The sequence below is a fragment of the Aplysia californica genome, unplaced genomic scaffold (assembly GCF_000002075.1).
Source record: "Aplysia californica isolate F4 #8 unplaced genomic scaffold, AplCal3.0 scaffold00527, whole genome shotgun sequence".
NCBI classification, from domain to species: Eukaryota; Metazoa; Mollusca; class Gastropoda; order Aplysiida; family Aplysiidae; genus Aplysia; species Aplysia californica.
In genome coordinates this window covers 333,152-341,200 of record NW_004797797.1, presented here as the reverse complement: position 1 = coordinate 341,200, position 8,049 = coordinate 333,152, and the positions used below count along the sequence as shown (strand labels likewise).

At 41.6% G+C, this 8,049-nt stretch overlaps 1 protein-coding gene across 1 annotated transcript in view; it reads right to left on the bottom strand.

Moving 5' to 3' along the window:
• The window catches only part of LOC101847605 (corticotropin-releasing factor-binding protein), a gene marked incomplete in the record, with an annotated part of 66,477 nt that extends 58,783 nt beyond the window's left edge, over positions 1-7,694 (bottom strand). The window contains 1 exon segment of the mRNA XM_013086964.2: positions 7,629-7,694.
• Between the last annotated feature and the right edge of the window lie 355 nt (positions 7,695-8,049).

Here is an 8,049-nt window from a genome sequence, read left to right as displayed (position 1 = left end):
ACTTTTAATTCTCACACAAACTTCGTGTCTTGGTCCTCTCAAACTCACCCGAGGAAGCAATTTTGCTCAGAGATTTCCCAGGCGAGCCCAAGAAACACCGCTAAATTGTAATATATTATAAATAGTTATATTCCTTTTTTTACGTCGCTGTTTATACGTACTCGTGGTCACAATCTCTATCAATCAACTGATACCATTTCACATTTCATAAAAGTATTATCACGTGATACACTGTTGTGAAATCAGGCACTTGTCAAAATAGTGAAATCGAAGATACCGGTATTTTTCCACCGAAATAATGACAATTTTTATGTGTATTCTGGGATTTTCGCTCGACACCTTTAATGTTCATTTAAAATCATAATTTTCTGCCTGGATTTTTTAAAACTGCAAAACGTTGATTAAAGTGTACACTTCCAGTTTCCTAGCTAGGGATTCACTGAATTTTAGTGGTCACCTTTTCGCTAATTGTTCTGAAATAAATCGACCCTCATCTCCTTCAATCGCAAATATCTTTTCATTGGAAGATAGACAAATGAACAAGCTATAAGATAATACCAATAAGCCCGCAAGTCTAACATATTGACGAGCGGTTGATTTCATCACGTCGACATTTGCGACAACAAAAAGGTCATCTCATATAAGTGCCGAAGATTACAGGTGTTTCAAGAGAGTAACAAACATAAACAAGAAGGAGGAGAGATATGAACGATAAATATTTGATAGGAAAGAAGGGGAAAGGGGGGGGGGATAAAGACGATGGATGTTTGATAGGAGAGAAAGAGAAAACCACTCCAGAGTACCCACCAACCTCTACAAACATCTGGTATTTTAATACGTTAATTTTCTCGATCACGATCGAGTAAATTTGCACAAAAATCGCAGAATACAGTCAATCATAAAACTAGTACATAAACCATAACATTGACATAAAGTCATGGGAGTCTGCAAGTCAGTTGTATTTACAACATTTTACAGTACGGTTTGGTTTTGTTTAATAGATAGGCCTGATTTCACCTTAAAACCTCACATTTTGTAATGTTTTTTACGGCCACACTAACAAAAATATTTTAGACCATTTGGAAGGCGGGCTTTCCACGCTACATGTTAGGGTTAACCTGGACTGAGAGGAATACAACACCCCCTCGCGGGACACATTACAGGAAACATTTTCAGATGGTAGGACATTTTGAATATTGCCCGGGTGGCGGCCGAAAGTCTACTTTTGCGCAACTTGCACACGAACCTTCGAGATTGTTTGACCTTGTCCGATGAGACTTAAGGCTAGGTGTAGATCTTTCCTACCATAAGATCAAGGGTGTGGCTTAAAGACAGCAGTAAGAAGGCGCCAAGGAGGAGCAGTAGTAAGGCTGCAGCTTTCTAAGTCAGGAGCCCATGGGAGGGGGTAAAGGAGGTGATGGGGTGGGAGCAGAAAGTGTAGACAAAAGAAGACGACAGGGCATTGTTAGAGAGCAGGACAGGATGTGAAAGGAGAACATTTTAGAGAAGAAAAATGTCCGTCCCTATCCGGATTCGAACCCGGGACCTATTGAATGAGAGGCGAACACCTTAACGTCTAGGCCAGGAAAGCCCCTCCTACAGACAGGAGGTTTTTACTCGTTGCGTCCTTCTTCTTGTATCGATAGGTACTGCTAGTACTCATAATGATAGATAACAGATAGCATTTGTATAGCGCAAATCCCTACACAACAGCAAGCTCTATGAGCTTCACAATCTAAACTATTACCCCAGCAGACCTGAGAGCATTCTGAAAAAACCTCAACTTCCTGGGAAACATACAGAACAAGCTGCTTTTTATTGGCTCTAAAACACTAACATACTGACAAGATCTTACGCTCTCTATAGCTGGGTACCCATTTCCACCTGGGTGAAGTGAGGAAAATTCGTGCAAAGTGTCTTTACTAAGAACACATCGTCGGGCCCGCAGCTCGAATCCTCGAACCTGCAACCTCACGATTACGAGTCCGGCAGCCTAACCACGAGGCCACAGACATGTGGGTCTTAAACAAAGAGGTTATATGATAATATGGGTTGGGGGAGGGGGTGGGGGGTGGGGTTGAGCCTCAGCTCGGTCCGACGTTGTGTCCTTGGGAAAGGGGGTACTTTGCACGAATGTCCCACCTGGCTGGGTCTTTTTTGGAGATGGACGTTTAAACTCGGAGGTCCCACCTCTTAAATAAACTAGTAGTCTTGATAGGGGCGTTAAACCAATACCGTTTCTCAACTTTCACGCACTGGTCATAAACACGACGAGTCATCAAAACGAACGTGATGAACCCGCTGTGAAAATGACCGAAGTCCGGCTGTAGTCAAGCTGTGATGTCATCACATTCTGTGTACCACGGCCGGACACTGCGTCACAAAAAAGACGTAACTGTATCATGATATAATTTGCAGCGATTTAGATTTTAAGTTAACTGTTATGGCGGATGAATACAAGCAGGATCGGAAGCCCACCTCAACCCCCACCCCACAAAACCCCTTACCAAAAACAAAAAGCAAAATACTTACGTTCAATTTGGATTTCAAAGGTGTCCGTACGGTGCGAGTCAGTACCTGACATAAACTCACCAAGGTTTTCTTTCTTCCATGCCTATGATGTGATGCTCTCATTGCCTTACTGGTTTTTTTGACAGTCCTTCAACATGCACCCCCTGCCCGGCCAGGGGCGAAGCGTCTATATAATCAAATAATCAGTGCTTCCCTTCCTAATTTTGAAACATTGTCGCTGTCAAATTCATCCTTAAACGTAAACCTATTAAATGAAATGTAAAAAGACGTTCGTAATCAACAATGAGTATGCCTAACATTCAAAACGGTTTCACGGACACAGAAATAGCCTCCTCACCCCTCTCCGGCCACTCCATAAGCAGTCGCAAGCTTTGATTAAGTAAGCTTAAAGTGAGGCTGGAAGAGTCTACCAATAGAGTTGAATGGGACATGTGCATAGCAGTCAAATCTGTTTCATTGCCACGTATACCCTGTTCACCCCTTTGGGGCCACAGTTATAATCAATCACAAGCCCTGATTATGTAAGCTAACTATTACACTGGTCGAGTCTACCTCACAAATGTGAGGGGAACTAACTCCTAATAATCTCTTGACTGCTGCATGTGCTTGTTTTTTTTCCTCGACTTTTTACCGTCCTATAATCAGATCGTGACCTCGATTATGACACCAGCTCCTGGCCGCAGAGTCTAACAAAAACAGCCAAATGTGAAATTTAAAAAAAGGTTAATTGTCATGTTCTGCCAAAGAGTTAGACTCACTGGCAGATCTTTTACATAATATGTATAGATCTAGTACTGACATCTCTGCTTCTTTGCTTTGTGTTTATGCATTCACATCTAAAGTTAAATTTAATTTTAGTTGGAACTGATATTTAATACGATACTTTCCCGATTATTTTGGCGATTGAACATACAATATGAATTCCGGATTTGTTTTCATTCACAACTCAGAGTCGCCGCCTCGAGTAAGATTCTTGTGTGATATCATCTGCAGGCCATATCTGGTCCCGTTTCACTTTGATTACCCTGTCAAACAAGTCAGCCTTCGCCCCGTGCCTGCCCCACTTCTTTTCCCCTTTCCGAAAACAAAGAAAGAAAGAAAACACAAGCAAAGAAAGAACCCAACCCAAAACACTCCCTACCCCTGAAAAATGGGGCAACAATTTAAAAAACAACAACAACGACAAGAAAACAATAATATTATACTTGTCTAATGTGTAAATGGTGAGAGTGGGCGCACTCGTTTGCCCGCGGCTCACGAGCTTTTAAACTTTCCATCACCCCCGGGGAAGTGTCACTGACTAAAGTGTGTTTAGGTCATTTCCAACGGGGGGACATTAACCATGTTCTTATGCGCAGTAGAATTGTAATTGTAAATGCGCTGATTCATCAATGTCATGCTCTTAACTGTACCAGAACTGCAACAGGGAACAGTTGTTTTTTCTTTCGCTATCCTTACTATCGTCATTTTTCCTCTACTTCTTATTATGTTTGTCACACTCTTGTGACCCGCTATTTCCGGGGTGCCTTGATAGTCGAAGCAGACCTTGTGCAGTTGAAGCTAGAGAGGTTTGCAGAGTAAGCCTTATTCCATGTAAGGACTTCTCTGTTGACATCCACCCCTTGGCGCTCATATGACCTTATGCAGGTGCGAGCGACGAAAAACCTCACTAAAACACACAAAAAACTGACTCCTACAAACATTTTATAGGACACGTAGCCTTCTGGGTTAAATGCGAAAAATCTTGAGGTTCCCGTGTGCAAGTTGCGCACGTAAACGTTCCCTTGGTGGTCCAAAATCTATAATAGTAGGCTTCGGCCGCCACCGTGACAAAATTCAAAATCTCATACCTACGGAAAATATTAAATGTGTCACACACGCTCATATTATTATGACCTTATGCAGTTAAAGGCGCCGTATAACACTTACTAAGAAAAAAAAGGAAAAAAAGTGTTAGCTCGTCAATGGAAGACTACAATAAAAAAGACGGCCGAAGTGTAATGGGTGGAAATGATCCAATTCTTTTAGGAAATTATTGGATTTTTTGTTAGTTGGAAATTATTGTTGTTTTGAAAACTTTTGTTGCCAGAATTCCTTGCATTATGTTTGGGAATTATCGTATTCTTGGTGGGAATTTTCTAGTTTTTTTGGAAACCGTAAATTTTTTTTGTTTTTTGTTTTTTTTGTGTGGAAATTATATTCATCAAAAAATATTTTAAAACTTTTCAACAAAAAGTAGCGGACCTATGTGTTGTATCGTGGTTAAATCAAACGCTGTTCTTAACATCCCGCTCGTCAAAAAAATGACATTGAAGAAACTGGCGCTTTCCTGTCAACTTGGCAATTTTTATAGATTTTTTAATTATTTTTTTTTGGCTTAACACCATTGTTGTCCAATCAAGAATACATTTCTGAGTGGATTTTTAACTGAAAAGGGTTGATTAAAGGCACACAAATGTAAATTGTCAGTTTCCACGGACTCTCAGGCAATATAAATAACCAAATTTTGTAGTCCATTTTCCCGCTAATTTTACCTCTGAAACCAGGCAACCCCACCTCCTTCAATAGCAAATATCTCGACTTGTGTTCAAGATAAATGGGTATTTCATTCTTCGAAAGCAAGGCAAATGTACAAGCTTTTAGGCGATACTAATAACTCCACATTCCCCAAATTCGACGAGCGCCTGATTCCACCTCATCGTGACACAAGTGCTATCTATAATCAGAAATCTATTATTACTAGTATGCATCTTGCCGCCTGTCTTTTTTTAAAGTTTCAGATAAAGGAAACGAAGTTTGAAACTCTGAATGACAAATGTAGTTGAGCTTTGTTTTTTTTTAATTTTCGAATGCCCGGAAACTGGACGTTGTTTAATGACCAGGGTGCGGTTTATTTTTAGTAAACGTTTTACTGCACCCACAACACATTAAAGTCATATAATTAAGTACCGAAGATAAGGTCGTTTTAGTAAGCGTTGGGGTGCACTCGCAATACAATAAACGCAGGAGATGAGATAAAGACGATAGAGAGATTCATTTTCATGAGTAGCGGTAAGGCGCTCCTACTACGCACACTGGAGACTGGAGTTCGATTCCAGAGCGGGGAGAGTCTTTTAACCCTATCCGTACTTCGTGTTTTACTAGTTTTACTGTTTCTTTGAATCCCATATTTTGACGAGTGCTTAATTTCAACATAATAATAATATACATATCTTATACTATTATGAAGCAATAAAAAATGAAAAGAGTGATGTCTTGCCCACGATGGAATTTTTTTTTTCTTATGACAATGACAATGATAGTGGAAATGACAATGGCAGTTACAATGACAATGACTATCGTTATTCATCTCGCAGGGAGAAATTTGTCTTGGTCGTTTACAATGGTAGTTGATGGTACAAAGCTTTGATGTACTCACGCATACACTCACAACAAGACAGGGCATTAGTAAATACATGTCTCACGTGCTGGGACAACGCGCTCCGTAAAACATCTGTCTGTCTGTCTGTCTCTCTCTCTCTCTCTCTCTCTCTCTCTCTCTCTCTCTCTCTCTCTCTGTGTGTGTGTGTGTGTGTGTGTGTGTGTGTGTGTGTGTGTGTTTTATTTGTAGCACTGCGTGTTCAGTAACATCAATGCAGTTGGTACAAATGAATTTCCTTAATATCTGTCTGTTGGATGTGAATTTGATTAGCAGTCAGTGGATTTGTTCATCTTGAAGGGGCATTCAGGAAAGTGCGTTTGGAGTGCGCCACTGATAGGTCCTACTTCTTTTTTTTTTCTTCCTCGGTTGTTTCTGTCTGTGTGGGTGGTTGGAGGGCGCAACTGGTATGTCCTACTACTAGGACATACCAGTCTTACTTTTTTATACAGTGCTAAATGCCCGTTATTGTGCCGTTGTGTTTCTATATGTGAGGCAGCGTGGTGGAATCAGGCTCTCGTCAATTTTTGGGCATGTAGAGTTATTGGTTTCATCGTAAAGCTTGTTCAGTTGTCTTTATAGGGATGAAATAAATATCCATTTATCTTGAATACAAGTCGTGATATTTGCGAATGAAGGAGGTGGGGGTCACCTGTTTTCAGAGGTAAAATTAGTGAGAAAATGGCTGCCAAAGATTAGTTATTTCCTTAGATTAAGAGGTAACTGACATTTTACATTTTTTGGTGCCTTTAATCTACGCTTTTCAGAAAAATCCGCACAGAAATGAGATCGTTAATGGGCATGAAAGGTGTTGAGCCAGAAAACAAAAATCGGATGAAAATTCACAAACCTGCGGAAAAAAGCAAGTTTCTTCACTTTGATTATTTTGACGAGAGCCTGATTCCACCACGCTGCCTCACAATTGAAACAATAGCAAAAGAAATACGAAAAACAGAAAGACAATTTCAACAAGAAAAATAATGAAATGGTATGAGTTTAACGCCCCTATCAACACTATTAGGTTATTTAAGAGGCGGGACCTCCTAATGTAACGTCCGTCTCCGATAGGACCGAGCCAAGTGGGAAGTTCGTGTAAGGTGCCTTTCCCAAGGACACAACGTCGGACCGAGCTGAGGCTCGAACCCCCGAACCCGCAATCTCACGATTACGAGTCCGGTAGCCTAACCACTAGGCCACCGACACCACTAATTTTAACTCGAAAGTGTATAAAACAGAAGAAAAAAGCTTTGTCTACGAGAAATAAGGAATACACTCTAGACAGTAAATGATAAAGGTCAATGAACAGATGATTAAGGAACAAGAAAACAAGATAGAGAGAGAGAAGGTGAAGATAAGGAGAGAGAGAGAGAGAGAGAGAGAGAAAGAGAGAGAGAGCGAGAGAGTAACACAAAGATTGAAGGGGAGATAGAATGAGAGAAAGAGAGAGACAGAGAGATAGAAAGAGATAGAAAAGGACACACGCACATATTATAAAAAGAAAAGACACAAAGCGATAGAGAGAGAAAAGGAGAGAGAGTGTGTATGAGAGAGAAAGAAAGAAAGAGAAAGAAAGAAAGAAAGAAAGAGAGAAAAAGAGAGAGAAAGAAAGAGAGAGAGGGAGAGAGAGAGAGAGAGAGAGTGAGAGAGAGAGAGAGAGAGAAGTTGAGATGTTGCTTACCTTGATTCCTGTGCCCGAATGAGGAGAATGGACAAGCCTGGCTGTGTGTGGTGGGACCGAGGAACTAGCGGGGGAGAGAGAGAGGGAGGGAGAGGGAGAGAGGGAGGGGAGGGAGTGAGAGAGTGAGGGTCAGACAGAGAAAGTCGGAGGGAGGTAGAGGACGGAGGGGTTGATGGACTAGCTGGGGAGAGAGAGAGAGGGGGGGAGAGGGGGAGAGGGAGGGGAAGGAGTGAGAGAGGGAGGGACAGTCAGAGAGGGAAGGAGAGAAGTAGAGGAATTAGCGAGGGAGACAGAGAGATAGAGAGAGGGAGAGGGGGAGAGGGAGGGGAGGGAGTGAGAGAGCGAGGGACAGACAGAGAGAGAAGGAGGGAGGCAGAGTGTGGAGGGGTTTGGGAACTAGCGGGAGAGAGAGAGGGGAGAG